Here is a 24891-nt window from a genome sequence, read left to right as displayed (position 1 = left end):
GACAAGTAACTCACAAGGGGACTATGAACAAGCTGATGTTGTGTTTTAAAGGTCAAAAACTGATTTCCTGCAGATTTAACTAAGGCAAGAATAAGGTGTGATTTTAAATCAGAAGCTTGATTTGTAGTTAGAGCAGACTTCCCCACCAAAACATGCATAACTGTTGTACCTGATTGTCTGCCAAATTCTTATGATTGGTCCTCTCTGCTCTTCTCCCCACCTGATGCAATGTGGATATGCTCTGCGGAGAGGAAATATTTGGTACTTAGAGCAGGACTCTGGGAATCATTTAGCCATCAGCAACTAAGTCCTTATGTCTCACTGGGATTCCAATTTTTCTGTTATTACTCAGGCTCAGCAAGTTAACTCCAAACTGAGTGCTTCCAGGAAACAAAGAAGAAAGAAAGAAAAGGAAGCCTTTACTCAAAACTGATTTCTAGAACAAGGTAGTGCTCCTAGATGAAGTGAAAATATTCAGCTTTTCTCCTCTGTCATTTAAACTGGACTAGACATGAAATTACCTCAGTAGGTCATTTCTCTAAAAAAAAAAAAAATCCCGACTTCTACAAATGATATTATACAAAGTGACAAGCTAGTCTAAACATTTCACAGGGGCTCCCCACTTATCAGGAGTTGGGCTAAGTACTTGACTGGTGTTGTCCCATTTAATACTCATGACAAATCTAAAGGCAAGTGGGGCAGGAGGGGGATTGTTGTCTTCTGTCTGGTACAGATAAGTTAGCCAGAAATCAGAGAGGTTAAGGAGTTTGCCTAACATCAGACAGCTGGTAAGTGGGAAAGCCGGGATGTAAACCTTGTGACTGTCTTGTCTGTTCTCCGCTGCTACTTGCAGTTCAAATTAGAATAGAAGCCACACTAGTTGAAGGAATGCTACACCCAATCCCAGCATTTAAAAAGAGCTGTATTGTATAAAGGTTAGAAGTACACTTGTTGGTTGCACATCTGTTGGATGAACTACTGCAAGATACACAATCTCTTCAAGCTCCAGTTTTCTCATCTGTTAAATGGGGATCATCATTACTACCTCACAGGTTTCTTGTGTAGGTTAAGGGAGAAAACATTTCCAAGGTGTCTCTCATAAGCATCCCTTTCCATTTTATTCTGAGACCAATGCCTTATGTCTTGGACCTAGGCAAGATGCTGGTTCCATAACATGATAATTGTTCTTCAAAGCATGGATAATTATAAGTTATATATTATAACATATTATATATATATTTTTTTCTTGATGGGAGATTTTCAATTTTAAAATTCAAAAGACCTTCTGAAAGATCTCCTAGTGTGTCTCAATAGTAGTATTTCTCATCTCTGTGATACAGTGTTTGACATACTGGCTTCCATGGGAATTGTAACCACATTGCCTGAAAGAAAAAAGTTCCTTCTTGAAGTAAGTTTGAGAAATATAGCAGACTTGTTTTCCTTGTTCCTTTCCTTGTTGTTTTCTTCTTCACTGGGGACTCTCATGCATGTTAGCTCATTAAAGGCTCTGATAAGTCCTGCACTATAGAAGCCTATATGTGTCTTTGACTATAAAACACTTATTTTTCACATTTCTTTGAGCAAAATTTTATACACAGGTTTCAGTTTGGAAACTGGCATAAAGCCTTAAAGGCTCTTATTTTATTTAGTATTAATTAATTAACTTCTCATGACAACCTTGCCAGGAAAACAGGGCAGGCATTGCCCTGGAATGAAGAGCCCAAAGGGTATCTGTAAAGGTAAAGAATTAGTGGACAGCATTGCAGCCATTCATTTAAGAAGCTAGGGCTGGAAGAAAACTACCTAAAATTACTTTTTGAATTAGTTTTTAACATAACCCATTAACTTTTTAATTATTTAATCCCAAGAATTTTAGGCGCTAGAGCAGTTTGCTGCTGACATTTGGGGCAGTGGAGCCTTTGGGTAAAAGGCAAATGTGGTTCTTGCTCCAAGATACAGCTCTAACCCTTTCATTGATTTGCATTTTTGCTGCTACCACACTCAACCAAACCTCCCAGGCTTCCACAGCAGTCTCCCAATTAGTTTCCTGTTTCTCATCCAATTCCACTGAATACCATTTCTCCGCCCAGTAATCAAATTACTCTCCACAGCACAGCACCGTGTGCTCTCTTTCTTACAACCTTCTAAAAGCTTCTCTTTTCTTAGAATAAAATGCCAAGTTTGTGCCACTGCCTACAAAGCCCTTTCTGTCTGGTTCTTTTCCACTTCTCCAGCTTTTTTCTCGTCTTACGTTCCCCTCCTACTACATTCCAGTTACATTTCCCTTCCTCGAGCACATCAGACTATTTTCTGCCTCAGGATCTTTGCACCTCTGGATCCATCTGCCTGAAAGCCTCCCTTCTCACCAGCAATTTGTAGGAATGCCTCCTTCCCATCCTGGACACCTTTGCTCAAGTATTACCTTTCTGTCAGCTACCTCCCTGTCCTCTCTGGCCAGAGTCTTCTTATCCTTTTCTAGCTCATTGCACTGTCTCTTTCCTTGTTATTTTCTTGTTCATTCATTGGTTGGTGTGTCTGTGGTCTGCCTCCCCAGTGTCAAAGACAAGCTCCACGAAAACAGGGAGCTTTTTTGACTCCACCATTTCATCCTCAGTAACTGGATAATGCTTGGCATATAGTGGGCTCTTATTAAATATTTTAGGAAATAAGCACATAAGGAATGAGTGAATTGGTGAGTTATGTTGTCCCAGAGAGATTGCCTGCACCATATATAACTAGTCATGCATGTGACCTTTGAAACCATAGCTAGTGATGGCTATTTTTTGCACTTATCAGTGACTCTATTATAATTCCTCTCAGAAGATCCCATATTTTCCCACAATCTGGGTAATGTGTAATACCCTTTTGCCATAATCATCTCTGAACACACAGACACACACACACGCACACACACACACACAAGAGGAGAGCTGGGCTCTAAGGTGCTGTCAGAGCTGTTTAAGCTGGCCAATTAGTTGGCTTTTGTTCTCCCCAGAGGGAGGAAGAGCACCGGTTAATTACCTTCAATTATTACCCTTCCTGCATCCTTATTTTTATTTTTAGACTCCCCACTGCCATGCTTCAGCTCTTCTTCAATCTGCTACTATCCTTATTAGTGCTGCTCCCAAGTAGATTAAGCAAACTTTTTAGTTGTTGCTGTGAGCTCTAACATCCACAGAGCTTAGCTGCTGAGCAGGCAGAGTCGGATGCTCTGTGAGCCCTGCCGCAGAGGGGCTGGACTGCATACAGCCATCAGTGTTCAAGGCTCATGCCTTACAATCACTGTAGTATCCTGGCTGGAGTTCAGTTTTTAGAGCCCAAGAGCCTCACCAGGGATCCTGGCTCTGCTGTTTAGCAGACGTAGAATGGGGTATATTGCTTAGTTTCTGTGTCTCAGCTTTTTTTACCTGTGAAATAGGAATGATCATAGAACCTCTCTATTTTTTTAACCTTTTTTTTAATTATTATTATTATGTTTTAAGTTCTGGGATACATGTACAGAACGTGCAGGTTTGTTACATAAGTATACACGTGCCATGGTGGTTTGCTGCACTCATCAACCCGTCATCTACATTAGGTATTTCTCCTAATGCTATCACTCCTCTAGCCCCTCATCCCCCGGACAGGCCCAAGTGTGTGATGTTCCTCTCCCTGTGTCCATGTGTTCTCATTGTTCAACTTCTACTTATGAGTGAGAACAAGTGGTGTTTGGTTTTCCATTCCTGTGTTAGTTTGCCAAGAATGATGGTTTCCAGCTTCATCCATGTCCCTGCAAAGGACATGAACTCATCCTTTTTATGGCTGCATAGTATTCCGTGGTGTACATGTACCACATTTTCTTTATCCAGTATATCACTGATGGACATTTGTGTTGGTTCCAAGTCTTTGCTATTGTGAACAGTTCTGCAATAAACATATGTGTGCATGTGTCTTTATAGTAGAATGATTTATAATCCTTTGGATATACCCAGTAATGGGATGGCTGGGTCAAGTGGTATTTCTTGTTCTAGATCCCTGAGGAATTGCCACACTGTCTTCCACAATGGTTGAACTAATTTACACTCCCACCAGCAGTGTAAAGTGTTCCTATTTCTCCATATCCTCTCCAGCATCTGTTGTTTCCTGACTTCTCAATGGTCCTCATTCTAACTGGTGTGAGAGAGTATCTCACTGTGGTTTTGATTTGCATTTCTCTAATGACCAGTGATGATGAGCTTTTTTTCATATATTTGTTGGTGGCATAAATGTCATCTTTTGAGAAGTGTCTGTTCTTATTCTTTGCCCACTTTTTGATGGGGTCGTTTGTTTTTTTCTTGTAAATTTGTTTAAGTTCTTTGTAGATTCTGGATATTAGCCCTTTGTCTGATGGATAGATTGGAAAACTTTCCTCCCATTCTGTAGGTTGCTTGTTCATGCTGATGATAATTTCTCTTGCTGTGCAGAGCTCTTTAGTTTAATTAGATCCCATTTGTCAATTTTGGCTTCTGTTGCCATTGCTTTTGGTGTTTTAGTCTTTGCCCATGCCTATGTCCTGAATGGTATTGCCTAGGTTTTCTTCTAGGGTTTTTATAGTTTTAGATCTTATGTGTACGTCTTCAATCCATCTTGAATTAATTTTTGCACAAGGTGTAAGGAAGGGGTCCAGCTTCAGTTTTCTGCATATGGCTAGCCACTTTTCCCAGCACCATTTATGAAACAGGGAATCCTTTCCCCAGTGCTTGTTTTTGTCAGGTTTGTCAAAGCTCAGATGGTTGCAGATGTATGTTGTTATTTCTGAGGCCTCTATTCTGTTCCATTGGTCTATATATCTCTTTTGGTACCAGTACCATGCTGTTTTGGTTACTGTAACCTTGTAGTATACTTTGAAGTCAGGTAGCATGATGCCTCCAGCTTTGTTCTTTTTGATTACAATTGTCTTGGCTATATGGGCTCTTTTTTGGTTCCATATGAAATTTAAAGTAGTTTTTTTCTAGTTCTGTGAAGAAAGTCAATGGTAGCTTGATGGGGATAGCATTGAATCTATACATTACTTTGGGCAGTATGGCCATTTTCACAATATTGATTCTTCTGATCCATGAACATGGAATGTTTTTCCATTTGTTTGTGTCCTGTCTTATTTCCTCAAGCAGTGGTTTGTAGTTCTCCTTGAAGAGGTCCTTCACATCCCTTGTAAGTTGGATTCCTAGGTATTTTATTCTCTTTTTAGCAATTGTGAATGGGAGTTTACTCATGATTTGGCTCTGTGTTTGCCTATTATTGGTGCATAGGAATGGTTTTGGTTTTTGCACATTGATTTTGTATCCAAACCCCAAAGGCAAACAACCAAGCTACCCTCACTAACAAAAGCTTACTAGATATTAGGGAGCGTGGCAGTCAGTGGATGCCAAAGTGGCAGAGGACACAGTCTTTGCCCTCAAAAACCTTAGAAACTTGCTGAGGGGACATAATATCCATATGAGAAAAGGGTAGTTCTAAGTAAAGATACAATTAATCGGACAGAGAGTTAAAGAAAGAGGGACTCACAAAAGATGAAGATATTTCTGAGGCCATAATTGTCAGGACTGGACTCTTGAAAAGTGTGGGAGTTGGACTGGACCTCAGAGTAGAGATAGGATTCAGCTGAAATAACAAGCGTGATGACAACTGGAAAAAAAAAATGAGAAAAAAAAAATGGTTGATTGATTGGAGTCCTTGGCTAGAGAGGAAAGTCTTCTAGAATGGCCTGTGCAAAAGGGAAGAGTGAATATGCAAAGTGGGCACAAGAGTGGAAGGGAGATTGGAGATTTGATAGTGAATGGATTCAATGTTCTGAAGATGAACAAGGACACAGTGAGTTGTGAAAGGAAAGGAGGTTAAATCAGGAGACCAACACTCAAGTCACATTCAAATTCTTAATAGGATAAGTTTCTAAAAGTACTGCGTGCGTGTGTGTGTATATACGTATTATATATATACATGTACATATGGTTGTTTCTTTGCCAACTGTAATTATTTAAAGATCCATATAGCTCCTTTGTTAGCCACTGACGTTTAGAGAGACAAATTTAATTTTGGGTTCTTGTTTTCTTCAGGTTGAGGAACAGTTGGTTCTTACTGTCAGTCAGTGTCAGTGGCCTGCTGGAATCTGTCCAGAATACATTTTCTTATAGTTAGAATATTTAAGTTGGGTTTAGCTTTAAAAAAAGCTGACATCCAGAAAGTTAGGCTTTGCTCAGTGCTTCTTCTGAAATGTCCACTGTGTCAAGTAAACAAATACCTATCGACTCCATGCTATTTGTCTGGAAAAATTCTAGATGCTGGGGAGATATTAAAAGGAAATATAAGAGATAGGGTCTCTAGCCTCCAGGAGGTTACTGTCGTTGGGAAGATAAGGACATGAATCAGTTCCGTTTTCTTTCTTATTCAAACAATATGTAAGTTTCTGTTGAAACTAGTTTTGGCTTCATTTAACAGAAACCCCAAATAATAGTGGCTTAAATAAGATAGAAGTTAATTTTTCTTTTACATAACGTGATGCTTGAACTTCAAGCACTGTCTTTAGGCGTGCGAAATTTCTTAGTATGTGATTTCTATCTTCTGGCTTGCTTTGTGATTATGACTTACTGCTCATTTATCAGTCATTGGTGGCTAGGGAGGTGGTGTTTCAGGTAGGAAGAACAAGGCGGGTGGAGAACCAAAAAGGTCTCATTTCAGCCAAGTAAGACTCTTTTAAAAAGCTTTGCTGAATTACTTACATTCCACTGGCCACACATATCTGTAAGAGAGCCTGGAAAATGCAGTTTTTTAACTGGGCACGTTGCCACCTGTTAGTAAAGAGGAAGGGAAAATCGATTTCAGGTAGTCATCAAACAACATCTACTGTAATACATCTCCAGGGTAGCTAGCTCTGGCCAAACAAAGCCTATAATTTCTTCTTTGACATTGTCCCAGGACTCAGTGGTAGGGCAGGCACATGCTTTGCATATCTGAGATCCTGCATTTGAATTTGGGAATTTCCTGATTTCCAGGCAGCATGGAAAAAGAAACACAGACTCTAGAGTCTACAAGACCCAGGTTCAAACCCCCAGGTTGGCTCTAGCACAATAGAATTAATTTGGCAAGTTGCATAACAACTCCAAGCCTCTATTTTCTTACTTGTAAACCACCATCTCATAGAGTTGCTCTGAGGATCAGTGAAAATACCTAGGCTTGTGCTTGGAATAGAATAGATGCTTAAGAACTATCAGTGGTATTTGTTGTATGCTCAAAGTTGGAAGTCGATCCTTTAAGGATTAAACCATTTTGGCTTTCTGAATAGCAGTTTATTTAAAGAGCTGTTACTGAATGACAATAGCCATTTTTTTATTTCTTTTAATTTATCAAAATTTCCCTTTTTCTTTTACATTTAAACAACTGTAGATATGATGCCAGATGTATGTTTCACACATATTTGGGAGGAGGTGAATCTCATGTGCATATAAATGTATTTCTTTTCATTAAAACCGGGGAAATTTTCCTGAAGTCTAATAAACAAGCCTAAATTTACTTACATATTCTTAAATAGTTCTCAGCCAGCAGAGAAAAACAGATTGAATTTCAGAAAGATTGACTTGCACATTTTCTTCTGATTTTGACTGATAGCTCATTTCAAGAATGAGGGCAAATAGAACAGTTTTGTTTTTATCAATCAATTACCAGTCAAAATTCTTCTGATTTTGACTGATAGCCTAGTTTCAAGAATGAGGGCAAACTAAGGCAACACATGATAGACCTATATTTCCTTCACACTGGCAGAGGTCAGAAGTCAGAATTCTATAAGTTTCACCCAATATAAGCAACCCCAAAACAGAAATGCTATACAGGAGGAGAAAAGGCTTTCAACAAAGCATTGTCGTTAGGGTTCTGTTAAATATGGCACCCTGTGCATGCATTTGAAATATACATTGACTTAAATGCAAATAGGCTGCAGCTCTGCTGTAAAGTAAAGGTACACCCACAAAAGGACAGAGCCTTTTCTGGAGACCAGCAGAAATGTGGTTGTATTTATATTCGTGGGGACAGAAATTATGATCGCTCTGGCGCCGCTGCAGCCTTTCTGCTAAAAGTTGCATGCCACTGTTCCGTAGTGACTGTTCTTTACCTGGAACGGCTTCTCCATGGCAACCCCTTCACGGGGAGCACTCGTTGCTTCTCTCTTTTTAAAATGAACACATTGGGAAGGAAGTGGAATATGTGTGTTTGAGTTCCTAAAAGGAAAAAGGGAGGGAGTAACAGACACTAGGGAAAGCGCAGATGATTTTTTTTTCCTTTTTCTTAATTTGCCTCCTAGTTCCATGGATATGGGTCAAAAAGAAATGATTAAAATTCACTTTGTGCACTGGATTCTCTCTTCCATCAGTGTGCATCTTGGAGAGACATGGTTTGGATCAATTAATCTGTATTGCAGTTGATACTAAGTTTTAGCCCAGTGATTTGCTGCAATTTCAAAGGATACTTCAGTGTTCTTTTTACCTATTCATTAAGGACTGTCATCAACCACTCAGACCCAAAGGATTTGGCTGAGGGAAAAATCTCAGAATAGTTTTTCAAGAATACAAGTTTTTAAAAGAGAAGACTGAGAGCACCAGAGTGATTTTTCTATTATGTCTTGGGAATATTGTTTTCTAAACTCTTTGCTCAAGATCTAGAAATAGGAGTACTTTATGGGAAAAATCTCTCTCCTGTTCTCACGGAATAAGTTAAGAGACTCCTCTAAACAGAAAAACAAAGCAAAACAAAAAACCTCAAGCATTCAGTCACTCCAAACTATTTCATATAGATGCCCTGCTTTTTTTTTGTTTTCGTTCCCAAAGGTTCTATTTTTGGTTGTTCTTTCAATTTTATAATTAAATGAAAGAGGAAGCCTTGACAAGTCTTGACCTTCCTTCAATATTTTGGCTGTCTTAAATAATTTATCCCACCAGATTATATTCAGAAAATGAGAGTTTGATTTTAAGCCGAGAAAGTATGTTCTAAATTGCAGCATACCTGTGAGTAACGGCAGCAGTAAGAAGTGGGACAGTGCAATACTGCATGATAGAAAGTTCTAGAAACTTGATAGGTTCCTGGAGTACAGAAAACGCAAATGAAACTAAGACTAGTAATTGTATAGATGCAGAGGTTTTCCCACTCTGAAATCTTACCTCTAGGTTTGAGTGAAGTAGAAACAGATAAAAGGAAAGATGCCTATCACACAAGACATTGCCTTCATGTGGACGTCCTTTGAACCTGTGGTTGTGTTGATCGGCTGTGGCCAGAAAGTGAAGCATAAACAGTAAATCACAAGAGGCCTGTAAGGAAAGGCCCAAATAGGTCATCTTCACATCTGGCTGGCACTTAAACTTGATCTTTTCCCATAAAAACTGTTGAGAGAAAAATAGCAATGTTATGCTGGTAGCCCAAAAGCACTAAAGATGTCCAAATCCATGCCTTGCTACTCCACAGTTGCCTTTATGAAAAGTATTTTCTTATAGCCAAATATCCCAATTCTTTGTTATCGCACATGACTAATCTTAGCTACTATTTTTTAAAAAAGTGGATTCAATGAATTGATATTTACTTCCCGAAAATTAGGGCAAAGAATTTGAAAATGCCTAATGGAATATATTTGTATATGCCTAAGGTGAGAGAGAAGCCCATTAGGTCTCTTCCTACTTAACAATCATCAAGAGTTACATAGTAGAGACATTTGCTGCTCAGTGAATATCCATGTTTTCCCGCATGTTCTTCAGCCTCTCTGGAGTTGAGCAGAGCCATGTGACAAGGAGTGGCCAGGAGCAGAACTGATGTGCTATTTGCAGGCTGAAGCATTTAAGAGCTAGTGCAAGATCTCTTCAGATTTTAGGTGCCTCACCATGAGAAACATGTTGACATGGTGGAGCAACAAGGAAAAAGTCACCAGGAGCACTGCAATGAATACACAGCTCTAGGAAAGTTCCATATTGTACATAGGGTTTTGTGGCTTATGTTTAGTCAAAGATTCTGGGATTGTCTGTTACCACAGCACAGCTACTTCTATCCTGACTAATAAACAGGAAATGTTTGTTATTAAGGCTGACTTCCTTTAGCCATTTTGTTTAGTTTATGTAAAAGGTGGTGCAGCAATTGTTAAAACTGTGAGCTTTGGAATTAAGCAGAGATGGATTAGAATCCTAACTCCACCACTTACGAGCTGATGGAACATGAGACAAGTTATTTACTATCTTGGCCTCTGTTTCCTCATGTATAAGATGGAAACTCCATCTACATGAGCAGTTTATATAAAATAACTAGTATAAAGCACTTAGCACAGAACTGAGCACATGGTGTGTATTCAGTAATACTGGAAGTTGCCCTCGTTGTTTGCTACTATTGATAGTTGGTTTTCGTAACAATGAGGTTGCCTTTAGTAAGGGACTAAATCATTACAAGTCTTTTCAGGGTAGAGTTAGGATATGTTTGACATTACTGGAAGTTGCCAGGAGTAGTGAAACTGAGGTTCTATGGGCCTCTGTCAAAGGGAGAAACTAAGAATGAACCAGCATATTGACAGTTCCTCTGCTTTGTTAATTACTGCCCTTGAGCGTGACCATGTAGAAACAGGCAGATTGTTTTTGTCCTATATTTTAGATGTGCATTGATGTGCCTTTGGAATTCTGGAAACACCAACATATTCTAAATAAGAAAATTCCACTAGGAAATGAATTTCTACTACATTGTTATATCCATCATTATATACATAATATTTATTTATGTTAGCACTTGCAAACATTGACATATCAAATATCAGGTCAATTAACTTTAGAAAGTAATTGTGTATTTAAATAGCAGTAAGAGGAGAAATACACACCATTGGAAGTTAGAGTTGGGAATAGTTTCTGTAGAGTGAACACTGTTTCAATAATATGTGGAAATGAATAATTCCCCACCTAACACCAATGTAATAATGTACTGTAAGCATTGCTTTTCTCTGTATAATTTGCCAAGAATTCAATGGAAAACAAGTAACATTATGGGGAAAGGACTCACTTTGGGCACAGTGGGTCTTGTTATAATAAAGACAGAGTCTGTGGCCATTTCTTTCCTTATTCTCTTCTTAAAAAAAAGAAGTAAATATATGGAATTGCTAATTATAATTGGGACACTTAGATTGCTTCCTTTTATAGAATGAACTAAGAGATTTCTTGGGCCTCAGCAATTTTTTCATGACTTGAATACCCTAAGGGCATGAAAAAGTTAAGATCATGTAATTATGCCAGCTTTAGTTTTTGCATTTTGATTAAGCCTTGAGTTTGTTACAGGAATCCCAAGCAATCAATAGCAAGCCTCATCTTACTTATGTGAACTCATCTCCTGCTCTATTTCAACCCATGTCAATGTGGGAAACTGAGAATATAGTGGTTAAGAGTATAAGTTCTTTATTATTGGCTGGCTCTATGGCTTACTAGCTGTATGTGATATTGGGCAATGTCAAAGAAGCTGTTTTGTTATCGGCAAAATGGAGATAATAAGAGTACCTCATGAAGTGGTTGTTAAGACTAAATGAGATACTGGAGTGAGATTCTAAATATGTCAATAAATAGTAGATGTCACCTAAGTTGGCTTTCCTGTGGTTCATTGCGCTCAGTTTCACTGTTGCATCTGAAACTGCAGTGAAGAATACATAGTGGGTTAAATGAGGTGGCCTCAGGTTTTAGCCTGTCATATCATCTATTCACAGCCTACGTGGGAGGGTAATTTGGTGACAACAGCACTTGACGTTGGTTATCAAAGTTGATTCAGAAAATATAGCAGGCTTTGGGGCCAATGCCTTTCTTCACCTATTGCATATAAAGGTGACCTGCTCCTAAAACTCTGAAGGAAGAAGCTTGGGCATTTTTCAGAGGTAGCTGAGTATGACGCTCAGTTACTAGAATCTGAAAACAAACCTCCTCTCCTGGAAAGATTAAGCTACTGCATTTTCCAATGAAGAATCATACGTTTTTCCTCCTCACTCATCTTGGATGATATCCTCTACATTTGGACTGTACGTTTCTAAAAGAGGAAGTGCATGTATTACCAACTCTTCTCCCGCTGCAAACATTTTTTGAGTGCCTACTCTGCATGAGTCCTCGGCTGAACACTTTCCTGCCACTTACTTGACTTGCAACTTTGGTCAAGTTCCTAAACTTCTTGTGCCACCATCTGTAAAATGAAGGTAATGATGGCTACCTCATAGAGTTGCGTATGAGAATTCAGTGCGTTAAAGCACATAAAGCACTAAGACTAGGACACATTGAAAGTGCTCAGTGGCAATAGTCAATATTAACCTTATCTCTCATTTATACAAGAGCAAATGGTCTCATGGGAGTTGAATAATTTGCCCAGGGCTTTAGAGCCCACTATGACTACCTTCAAAATCTTGGCATTTAGCCCCTTTACTGCCCTGCTGATTCCTATCATTCACTCTATACACCTAGGAATCCCAGGTGCTCTGTTGTCTTTAAAACCGTGTATAATTTGGTAAAGTGACTGCAATGAGCTTAAAAAGAAACATACCAAACCTGAGTTAGAGAAAGACATGGCAGCAATTTTCTAGAATGAATACAAATTTCTGCTTGCCTGTGAGGTTATCAGACTGAATTTATACTTAAAATACTGTACCTAAGCTAGTCTCCCCTTCTGGCACTAATAACCTCAGCTCTTCGGAGTCTAAGAATAACCAAAGGGGTGCCACGGGTCAATGGTGGGCAGCAGCTTGTGAGAATCTACTTTTCTCATGTAGCCAAACTGCTGCACAAGAAATAGGCAACATTTACGTGGCCCCTATGTCTAAGGTGGACACTTCTTTAGTGAGATGTATATACCCCCCAAGAATCTCCTTTCAGCCCAGCTATACAAAATATACTCACAGTTCCAGGCCTTGTTCACCTCAATTCCATAATCATCCTCATTATATGACAGGAGAGAAAGAGGTAGGTAAGCCCTTTATTAAGAGAGAGAACTCAGGTGGTCAGCAAGTGCAGTGGATGCTTCTGTTTTTGCCTAACTGACTTCTATCTCTCCTTTTATTGGTAACTCCTCTGCCCTCGCAATCTACCCAGTTCTAGTGGGATGCCCACTGCCCAGCTAGACACATAACCTAGGCCTGATCAAATCAGACTAAATCCTAATAGTTATACCAGAGTTATTGGGAAAGATAAGTTTTTGTCTGCTGGCCTTGACAGTGAAAGGATGTAGGCTTGGAGCTCCTTGGGGCCACTGCTTCAGGGAACCTTGCTGACAGTGAAGCCAACACAGAAGAAAGCAAGGCCAAACATTGAAAGAGATAGAATCCTGATCCTTTCTTTTGAATAATTGGATACCACCTGGCTTGAAGCTTTCCACTGCACTTCTCATCTCTGATGAGGATTGACAGATGTCTTCCTATTTATTCCTTAAGGCAGTTTTGGTTGACTTCAGTCATCTGCCACTGAAAAGAACCAGTTCAGCAAATTTTATCCCCATTCTAAGATGTTCTCCCTCCCAGGTCACTTTGAGCTTCTTGTGAGCACTTGGCATGTTGTGAATCTCCATCAGTAATCTCTGAAGAATCTGAAGTTACCAAACTCCTTGACTTTTGGTTTCTGCCCTTTTACCTCTAGGTTAGTGGAGTTACCTAGATCCCACATGACATATTGGGGAAAGATAAAAAAGAATAGAGATTATCTCCAGGGTAGTTTTGTTCCATATGTGAGGAAATGCTAATAACTAATGAAAAAATTGCTTTGTTTCTCATTCAAGCTTCTCTAAATATCCAAAGGAAAAGGTTAATATAAATCTCTATTGCATATGGGAAAAGTGAAACTTGGAGAAGTTAAAGTGCCCAAGATCACACAGTTAGTAGCTGGTATAACTAGGATTCAAAACCATGTCGTCTTATTTGCATGTGATGGAAAGGGAAGAAGGAACCTGCAACCTTCTGCATTTAAGGGTGCCTTTAATCCAAACCCCCTGTGCTTTAGTGTGGCACCCAGAGCTCCTCCTTCAATTCTGTTTCCATGGTGCACTCTGCATGTGCAGTCCTTGAACGTTCTTGCATTTGCTGGAGGTGGGAAGCCTTTCTCCAGATCTCAGCTTCAGATGCTGCCCACCCAGCCATCTGTGGCAACAGATTTGTGTGTTATCAATTAAAGTCTAAAGGAAGTTGGCAAAACCTCCTACTCTAACAGGGTGGGCTAAAGAAGTTCCTGTTAAAACAGAAATGGGTTGTGTCTATGATAGTGGTAGTTGGTAGCTTTCCAAGAGCACTTTAAATACTCCCCATGCCTTGAATTGCTCAGCTCTGGATCACTTTAAGACATTCCTCTCAGAGGCAGCTCATTTCCATGGAGCGGACCGGTGCATAATTAAACAGGGTTGCCCTTCTGGAAAGCAAAGCAACATTCACAATTTGGAGAATCTGCTCCTGTGATTTTCACTTTGCGACTCGCTTGGGAAATCGTTATTTATTTATTTTTTTAGTGTACAAAATCTTCATATATATAACATGCCGTGCCCCATTTGTAGTCACAAAAACTTCTTGGTTTCAATTGCTCTGGAAGACTCTTTAAGACGCCTCACCTAGGGAACCCCAAAATATCAAGTACACAAAATGGTCTTTAAGTTCAAGACAGAAAAATCTCAAGTACATATTCCTTATTTAGTGAAAATCCATCTTGCTATTTTTACGTAACTAGATGACTTAAAGTTTTAGATAGAGAAATATAAAACATATGTTAAATACCTACTATGTGCTATTCCCTGTGGTAGGTTCTGGAAGAACAGAGATTAACCATATATAGTTTCTACCCTCATGGCACTTACTGTCTAATAGCTAAGTAGGGATTTATGACATTCTGGCCACACATACAAAAAAATGGGTACTACATTAGCTTATGAAGAAATATGATTCTGAATTATAAGAAATTTAGTCCCATTACAGGATAGGCCCTTGTATTCTTTTTTTTTCTTTTTCTTTTTTTTTTTTTGAGACAGAGTCTTTCTCTGTCCCCCGGGCTGGAGTGCAGTGGCGCGATCTCGGCTCACTGCAAGCTCCGCCTCCCGGGTTCACGCCATTCTCCTGCCTCAGCCTCCCGAGCAGCTGGGACTACAGGCGCCCGCCACCACGCCTGGCTAATTTTTTGTATTTTTAGTAGAGACGGGGTTTCACCGTGTTAGCCAGGATGTTCTCGATCTCCCGACCTCGTGATCCGCCTGCCTCGGCCTCCCAAAGTGCTGGGATTACAGGCTTGAGCCACCGCGCCCGGCCGGCCCTTGTATTCTTAAACATCACGTTATCCATCCTTCTACTAACACTCTGACAGCAATATACAAAGCATGATGGTCTCCCTTTCTCTCTTCCGTAAAATTTATCAACTTCAGCATATTTACTTTGGGGTCAGATAATTCCTTGTCGTGGGGACTGTTCTGTCCATTGTAGGGTTCTTAGCATCATACTTGGCCTCAACCTACCAGATGCCAGTTATGACAGCCCCAGTTATGACAACCAGAAGAGTCTTTGGACATGGCCAAGTATTCCTTGGGTGGGGAAGAGAGTGGGAAAAATCACCCCTGGTTGAGAGCCACTGAGCCAAACCAAGAGTAATGGTAGTTGTTTCACCGATTCTCTAAAATAGAATGAATCTTGTTCTAAATTAATAAAGATGAGTCGTTCCTGGAGACAAAGGAATGCACTAAATGACCTCCTAAGATCCCTGCCAATCCTAGAATTCCTGGGTACTTTTACCCATAACCTAGTTTGGTTCCTCTGTGTCCCTGTCCCTGTGGACCCTCATGACTGTGCCTGGCAGGCAGCTGCATATCCAACATGCCCTTTATGTCAGCAGGAATCTTGGAGGAGTCTTTTTTTTTTCTTTTTTTTAAGTTCTTTTTGTTTTTTGAGAAAACTTGGCAGAAACATTCTTTTTGAACGAGGAAAAAAAAAAAAACAACACAAAAAACAAATTTAAGGGCTGTGGGAAAATAACTTTCTGTGCTCCTAGGTACTAGAACCAACCATTTGTTAGTATCGAGCGTCTGCTAAAGTGTGAAAAATTCTTGGAAGGCATTTTCTAAATTGTGTTATTGTTGTTTTATCCATTTATTTCTATGAGCCCTTTCCTTTGCTGTATGTTGCCTGTCCATGTTGGGCTGGCCGACTGAGGTATGCACTGTCTTTTATTTTGAAGAATCTACTATTTATCTGATGGTTGAGAAGGTGGCTGTACTGACGTATAAAGAGCCCAGCATTTGAATGTTTTAAGACCTGACTTTTAATCTTATGACCATCACTTCCTGACTTTGAGATCTCAGGACTTCTGTGCTGTAATTCGTACTTAAAAATGTGGATGGTAAAACTCTCCACTGAACTGCTATGGGGACAAAACAAGATGGTAGCTATTTGTAGATTTCAAAATTGCTATGAAAATTATTTGTTAATATGATTGGACATTGTAATCATGTGGCAAATGTTTGTTTCCCCATTGGCTACTTATGTAGGGTTTATTTAAAATTAGGCAAAACTAAGAATATGTTTCCTAAGAACACATTCTGGCCACACCTTTTATATCAATCTCTCTTCAAATGTGATCCCTGAACTCTTCTTTAATTTCCCACTTCAATAGTCCGTCTTACAATTTTTTTAACCTAGGTTTTCCGTAGTAAAAGTGCAGCTTTCAGAGTTCGACTTAGGGTCAAATCCCAACTTCTGCTTCTTTTAACTGCATGCTCTTTGACTTTTAACCTGAGAACAATGACTTGTACATTCACGTTCCATTTCGTCGTCAAAAAATTGGGGATAATAATAGATCATATCTTAGAGAGTTGTTGTGATGATGATATAAAATAATAACTATAAAGTGGCATCAAGATACCTAGGCCCAGAGACCAGCTATGAAGATGCCATTGGCGGTGATGGCAAAAAGCGCCTTTAGTTTCAAAAAGTTGCTGGATCAGTGAGACAACCAGGAGTTCGAGGCCCCTGGAGGAATTGCTACACCCCCAGTGTATGGTCAGCTTCTAGCTTTATATTTGCTCCATAATGACACGAATAATGCAAGATATCTTTGGAAAAGAATACCACCTGCTATAAAATCTGCAAATTCTGAACTTGGGGGAATTTGGTCAGTAGGACAAAGAATCTGGCAGAGAGATTTCCCTGGGATCTATACAACCATCAACACTCACCAGTGGTCTGAGACGGTCCAGCCAATTATGGAAGCACTTACAGATGCAACAATGAGACATGCCTTTGCCCTGGTCTCTCAAGCGTATACTTCAATCATCGCCAATGATTTTGCAGCCTTTGTTGGGCTTCCTGTAGAAGAGGCTGTGAAAGGCATATTAGAACAAGGATGACAAGCTGATTCCACCACAAGAATGGTTCTGCCCAGAAAGCCGGTTGCAGGGGCCCTGGATGTTTCCTCTAACAAGTTTATTCCCTTATCAGAGCCTGCTCCAGTTCCCCCAATACCCAATGAACAGCAGTTAGCCAGACTGACAGATTATGTGGCTTTCCTTGAAAACTGATTTATCACTCTGAGTTCAAGATTCATCTTCAGAATCCTGTATACTGACAAATATAGAAATGTAAACTTTGTATTTTCAATTTATTGGATGGCTTAAGCACCTCAGCATTCCTTGCTGAGTTTGTGATAAAATACATATAGAATAAAAAGAAAGATGCCTAGGCGCTATGACGTACACAAAAAGTATTAACTTGTGCTGGTAAACTTGAATTCATTAAAGCTCCTGGACAAAATTGACGTAAAAAGTCTTCATCTTTCAAAGGGTATAGCCTCCATTTTGAAACTATTTCTTTGGTTTACACAACCCGGGGGACACGGTCCACCTCATGTTCTCTATCACTGCCCTCCCTGTCCCTCAAGCTTGTGCAAGCACAGCCCTGGATTTTATCACTTTTTTCCATAGAATGTTAAAGATTTTCTACAGAAGGAACCTCTGTTGATACATTAGTAGAAGTTTCTTCAAAGTCAGAATGAAGGAACTTTGGAAGAGCTTGAGAAAAACTGGGGTATTAGAGCACTGCTTTTAAAACTTTAACATGTGTATGACTGCCTTGGAATCTTGTAAAAATGCAGATTCTGGTTGAGTGGGTCTAAGATGGGACCCTGAGATTCTGCCATTCCTAACAAGCTCCCAGGGGTTCTGTTGAGGCTGGCATAGGGACCACACTTTGTGTAGCAAGGTGTAGATGAGGAAGTTTGTCTTTATTTTGTCTATCTTTAGTTGCAGTCTTTCTCCTTAGGAGGTACCTTTGACTCTTGATATAGCTCAGATCCCACCAAAACATTCCTCCTCCTCTCCCAGCGTTCAGAGGCTAGTGTGGAACAAGAATCTCAGGAGATGTTCAACACCCAAAGGACTGTGGAGAAAAAATAAGTTTGCCAAACACCATAAACCATAGTTCTCCATCCTGGGGACCCACATAATGCATGGACGTATTAAAGGCTCTGCAAAGTCCTGCTATTTTTAAAAAACATGTTTCTTATGGTTTACTCTAGAATTCCCCTTAACTAACCTACAAATATCTTAAGACTAGATCAGAATCTCATGGGTGGAACCCTGATTTCAGTAGTTCTTTAACGCCCCCTGGGTGATCCCAATTTATAACTGAGGTTGAGGTCCACCAGGTTAAGCAAAGGAAATTCTAACAGAACACACTCGGGGAAAATCCTACAGCTAAAATAGCTCATCTAATAGCATTGTTTATTAGATGCTAAAGGTGATAATTTCTGAAGTGGTAAGCCTACATTTATACAATAGATTTCTTATTTGAAAAGACTTAAATGGCTTAAATCAGGCTGGAAATTTGGAGACACTAGAGCTGATGGATTTAGTGGAAAGAGAGAACAAGGACTTTTAAATACCCCTTGTGTGTATACACACACACACACACACACACACACACTACATATGTGTGTATATATATATGTGTATGTGTGTGTGTGTATATATATATATATATGTATATATATATATATTCTATATATAATGATGTGTTGACATCTTAAAAAAAAAACAAAAGCTTTCTAGTTCGGGAGAGACTGCCCCTCCTAGAGCTAATTGGTTCTTAGTGGACTCAGCCAGGAGCATACCCTTGTTATGGAAACTAAGTAATCCTGAGCCATACCTCCTTAACCTGGCCTATATACCCAGAAGGCAACATTCCTCTGCTTTAACCACTCCAGCGCCAGGTATCAGGCAACTAGGGACCACTCCTATAGTTTAGAACCAGCCAAAATTATCCAAAATAGTTGATCTTCAATACTTTACCTACCCCTGCCTTTCCCAAGAAAACTCCAAAAAAGGCTGCAAAATATCCCCACCTCCCAACTTTCTGCTCCTGCCTCTGCCTCTTGTCCACCCTAGTGTCTCTCCCATGTGGCCCCATGCGACGTGCCATGCCTTCAATCTCTAGGGCCTGTTAATATGTTAAGCTTGCTTTCCTGTCCTGACAACCTCTCCTGTCTCCTCTGGTGGCCCCCGTGACTGACCATCACATAAAGAATACGAAACACTCCTCAAAACCACCCATGGCATTGAATGCATGTCTCTATCTGTGTCTACCACAGGCTCCAACCGGAGACAATTTTCTTGAAACACTTGAAAGATTTGAAGGCAAAACATTTTTTATGTAGCTCTATTGAACATCAATTCCATCCCTGGCTCTTTCTTCTGCTTAATGATAGGCTTTGAGCAAAGACATTGAACTTCTCTAGATGTCCTGATCCTTGTGTATAAAACAGACTTCACACCTGCCCTGCCTACCTTTCAGACTTATTGTAAGCATTAAATGTGGCAGACAAAACACACTTGGTAAAATGATGTGCCAAACACATATAAAATATGACAAATTACCTTTGTTGTTGTGAGAGAAAAATGTTGCCTCAATTTCTGAGAAATCAATTGTTTGGTGCCTTTGATTATATGCTACAGAAATTTGAGAAAAAGCAGGACTCTGCTTCTGCCAATGTTCTTGTCTTTGACCTCTGCTCAGAGTCTCAGTGCTAATTGGTTCTGTGTAGAAGAGGCAGGAGAAACTTTGTTACCTAGTTTGTCTAATTAATAGCCACAGATGGATTTGCTTGTCATTTTTTCTCTGATAGATGACTTGTTGTTTTTTGACTAATGGGTCCTATCTGAAGATGGCTACGTATTGTGCCACAAATTTATCCTACCACTGGTAAAAACAGGACCTTTTGAACTATTTGACGTAGCATAGCAGTCTGTATTTTGCAAGAAGCCTTATGTATTTAACCTCCTTCTCTCATATCATTTTGCATGAATGTATTCTGCCTGCAGAGGCCCTTATAAATGGGCAATAAGCTTTGACACGTGTTCAGATCAGTTTGGCTCAGAAAGTTTATTTTCAATTTACTATACATTTTCCTTGTCTTCCAAAATTTCAGTGATGTTAATTGTAACAGTTAACACCAGGCCCTTGATCTCATCTGTGCAATGATGGGTGTTTGAGAAAGTTGGTTCTGGGGAATGTCAGAGAGATTTCAGAAAAGCATTTGGCCTGTGTCTCTGTAGCTTCTCAGTGCTGTCTCTGTCACATTCCGTGCTGTGTTCAGCCTTCCTCCCGACTCTGGCAGCTTTCCAAAGCAGCCTCCTGGTTCATCTTCATCAAGCAGCAGAGAAGTCCAGGTGCGGCTCTGCTCAGCCTTCTTTGGGGAGGCAGAGCTAAGGGTTCTCCCTCCAAGGCATAGGACATCCCTTTATACAGGGATTTTTTATCAAGATTAAATTTATTCAAGTACAAGATGCTTTGTAGAAATCCAGTCCCCAATAATATCTACATCACTCTGAAATGGAATAAAGAATACCAAAATGAATTTTTTTTCAAAGAAATGATAAGCCTGTCTTGGAATGTATACATAAAAGAAATTTTTAAATGATTAGCAATATTATTTTATTCTGCCTATTTGAGATACAACTGCTGCTATTATTATGTCTACTGCTGACTCTAATACTGAGTGTGCCTGGAAGTAAGTTAAGCTGTTTGCACGCATTATCTTATTCCATCCTCCTGATGACCATATGTAGTAAGCAACGTTTTTTACCCCCAGCTTATGGTTAAGAAAACTGAAGCTTGGAGATATTAATAGTTAAATTTTCCCGAAGTGCTTACTTGGTGTGAGCCGTTACACTAGTCACTTTAAGTGTATGGGGTCAATTAATCTTAATTAACTAAAGTAAATGTAGAAACTCTGTTAGTCACTAAGGCTATCTCATTTCACAGATAAATAAATTGAAATGAAGGCATAAGGTCTGTCTTAGTGTATTTTGTGTTGCTGTAAAGGAATACCTGAGACTGGGTAATTTATAAAGAAAAAAAGCTTATTTGGCTCACAGTTCTGCAGAATGTACAAGAAGCATGGCACCAACATCTGCTTCTGATGAGGGTCTCAAGGAGCTGAAGACAAAGGGGATCCAGTGTATGGAGATAGAGATCCAACGGCAAGAGAGAAAGTAAGAGAGAGGGGTGTCAGGCTATAGTTTACAGCCAGCTGTTGTGGCAATGAATAGAGCAAGAACTCATTCATTACAACAAGGATGGTACTAAGCCAGCCAGGAGAGATTTGTCCCCATGACCCCAACACCTCGGATTAGACTCCACCTTCAGCTTTGGGATAAAATTTCAACATGATATTTGGGAGGACAAACTTCAAAACTATAGCAGAGTCTTAAGAAACTTACCTCAGGATTTTAGATTTAGGAAGCAATGTCAAAAGAAGACCTAGCACTTGTGTTTCTAAAGGTTGTGTGCAAACTCTTTCTTCTACTGACAACGAAATAGAAGTTAGAGGCATAGGGGATGGAGCTTGGGGCTGGGTTGTCTGCAATACTTTCTTCCTTTATCTTAAGGTCCACCTCCACCTGAAAAGCTGTATTTATTTCATTTGAGATACTGCATAGGTAATGAAGCAAGGTCTCTTGTGCTGAGAGGCAAATACTGTAATCATCTGCATGACTTGATTCTTTATTTCAGTAATATGAAAATTGTCAAATTATGGATGAATTATGGATGCTACAGATACCTGTAATTTGCTGCTGCAGTTTTGTAAACACACGCAGCTGCCTTTAATTTTGTTTTACCAGTCATGTAATTCATTAACACACACCTGCAGTTTCCTAAGATACAAAGACGAATGAAGCTGGTTTGCAATTCCCACTCTTTGTGTTTCCTACACTTTTCTGCTTAATCACCACACTCAGAGGTTGAGTAATTGGTTAAAAATAAATGCATCTCAAGGAGGAGGCTGGCGATTATCCTTGAAGAACATACTCAAATTCCCACCTCAGCCATTGCCTTAAATCATTGTTGTATCAGCCAAAGCCCTGGGCAGTTTGGAAATTAAGAAATTTGTAGAATTGATTTTTATTTTTTTGCAACTGTTATGCCAACAAAGGCAAATCATTAAAAGGATTTTGGAGGTAGCTGTTGGAGATTCCTTAACATGAGAGCCGTGACTGGTGCCAGTGGGTTCTTGCTGCTTCACCAAGAGGAATGTTAACCAAGGCCTCATCTGAGAAATGAGGTGTTATAAGACGGTACTGGCAGGAAGTACTTGTTTTAATCCTTCATTTACTTCTTTCTTTCTTTCCCACCTATTGAAATTGATGAGTTAGGTTATTTCTGATTGCTTCCTCTCCTCACTGTCATGTCTGTAAAAATATTTTAAAATGTTTATTTTCAGAAAAAAACCCTCATTTTTGCCAGCTTTTAAAAAACAAGATCTTCAGTAAAACCATAATAAGAAATAATAGTAATAGCTACTTTTGTTGAGCATTAGCCCTATGCCTAGCACTTTATTAAGAGTGTTACATAGTCATTTTGTTGAGTCCACAACACAACCTAATAACATTGGCTCTATTTTCCCCAATTTATACGCTGGAAACCAGAATCTAAAGAAACTAAGTGATTTGCTGACATGGGTCCTCTATGAGTTAAACTCAGGACGGCCATCCTTCAAAAGTTGTATTTCATATAACAATGCCACATAGACTTATACCTCATACTGCTATCCTTTTGATTCCCTCTTCACCTTTCACCATTAACATTCTCCTTTGTACAGCCATAACCGTTACAGAAGCTGCAACATATTTTGTAATACTATGCCAGTTCCATTGCCTTACTCGTTTAGGTATTTAGGCTATTGTTATGTAATGTACAAAAATGTTCTTTGTGAAGGCTAAAATTATATTGACAAACAATGTCTTAAGTGGCTTTAGGCAAGATTATAAAGTAAGGTAGGCAGCTTTTCTTGGCATTTTCCTGTCCTTTGTATACCAGAACATTTATTAGGCTAAATATCTTAGTTTGCTTTGTGTTGCTATAACAGAATACACCAGACTTAGTAATTCAAAAAGGAAAGAAATTTATTGCTCACAGTTCTGGAGGCTGGGAAGTCCAATATCAAGGTTCCAGGCAAGGTAGGGCCTTTGTGCTGAGTCATACCATGGTGGAAGGTGGAAGGGCAAGAAAGCTTGAGAACTGAGAAAAGGGAACCAAACTCACGATTTTCATCAGGAACTGACTCCAGCAATAACTAACCCACACCTAAGATAATTAACCCCCTTCTGTGATAATGACATTGATTCATTTATAAGGACAGATCCCTTATGATGTAATCACCATAATCAACACCGTTGCATTAGGGATTAAGTTTCTATCACATGAACTTTGGGGAACACATTCAAACTATGGAACTGAGGAATATAGCCTGCTTCCCCTGTTCTACACCAAAACTTATACATTCTATGTCTCATTGCTACAAAATCTTATATGCTACTGAATTCTAATTAGCAATGATTAGTTTATCTGAGAAGCTCATTCATGTAAATGAATTACCAATAGACATCATTTAATGGAGTTTTACTACATGATAGGCACTGTGCTAAATTCTTTATAAACATTATCTTGCAAAGCCCTCTATGGTGGCATTATCTTCATTTATAAGTTAGGGAGTTGAGGGACACAAAAGATTAAGAAATTTGCCCAAAGAATAATTTTGTAGGCCTTAGAAGCAGGATTTGAAATTTATTTCTTTATGACTCAGAGCCCTGAGTTCTGATCTTTTTGCCACAGCACTGTTTCTGAAAGTGTGTCTACCCGCATCAGAATCATCTAGGCTGTTTGTTGAGAATGCTGGTTTGTGGAACGCTCAAAAGACCTGCTAAGTCAGATTCTTTGGGTGCAGAGCTCAGGAATCTGCATTTTCTTTTTGCAGTTTTCCCAAACCTCCCAGACATCTATATAATTTTTACTCATGTAAAAAGCTTATGACTTTTTGACAAGTTCCATAAGAAGCAAACACAGTGATAGTGCTGTAAAACCCTGGTGCAAGTCAGTGAGCAAGACGATTTTGACAGTCCAAAGTCAAAGATGACTGAATATACCACAGATATCTGACCCTAATGCTATCAGTTAAATTCAGTCCCATGATATGAAGACTTGATGCTTTTAGAGAAACCCAAATCAAAGTAGCTGCAGCTCAAAAGGCCATTAATTGCTCTTTTAAAATACAGCTAGATCTAGGTGCTCAACCATAATCATCACAGATACTTTTCTCTTCTCTTCATGTTTTGGCTCACCTCTCCTCTGTGTTGGCTTTATACTTAAGCAGCATTTCCAAAGTGGTGATGAGGTGGCCCCCACCATCTCCAGGCTTATATTCTGCCAGGTTTGAATTCCCAGTGGAAAGAGTTCATCTTTCAGTGTAATTCCTTGAGAAGTCCTAGGGACTTGGGCCTAGGTAACTGCTCTCCGAACCAAGCAGAAGTCAGCAGGCTGGCATGCCCTGGGCAAACTTGAATCTTTTCCAAAGTCCTGAAACTAGAGAGAGGAGGGAATGGAGAGCGGGACCG

At 39.5% G+C, this 24891-nt stretch overlaps 1 protein-coding gene and 1 pseudogene across 4 annotated transcripts in view; both read left to right on the top strand.

The window, feature by feature from the left end:
* Window positions 1-24891, top strand: part of TAFA1 (TAFA chemokine like family member 1) — a 598831-nt gene that overhangs the window by 167115 nt on the left and 406825 nt on the right. The gene's annotated exons all lie outside the window — the stretch shown is intronic.
* LOC100596977 lies at window positions 16140-17622 on the top strand (annotated as a pseudogene). Its single transcript, XR_004027600.1, has one exon. The product of XR_004027600.1 is annotated as a COP9 signalosome complex subunit 8 pseudogene (transcript).

Source organism: Nomascus leucogenys, chromosome 21, assembly GCF_006542625.1.
Source record: "Nomascus leucogenys isolate Asia chromosome 21, Asia_NLE_v1, whole genome shotgun sequence".
NCBI lineage: Eukaryota > Metazoa > Chordata > Mammalia > Primates > Hylobatidae > Nomascus > Nomascus leucogenys.
This window is presented reverse-complemented; position numbering and strand designations above follow the sequence as displayed.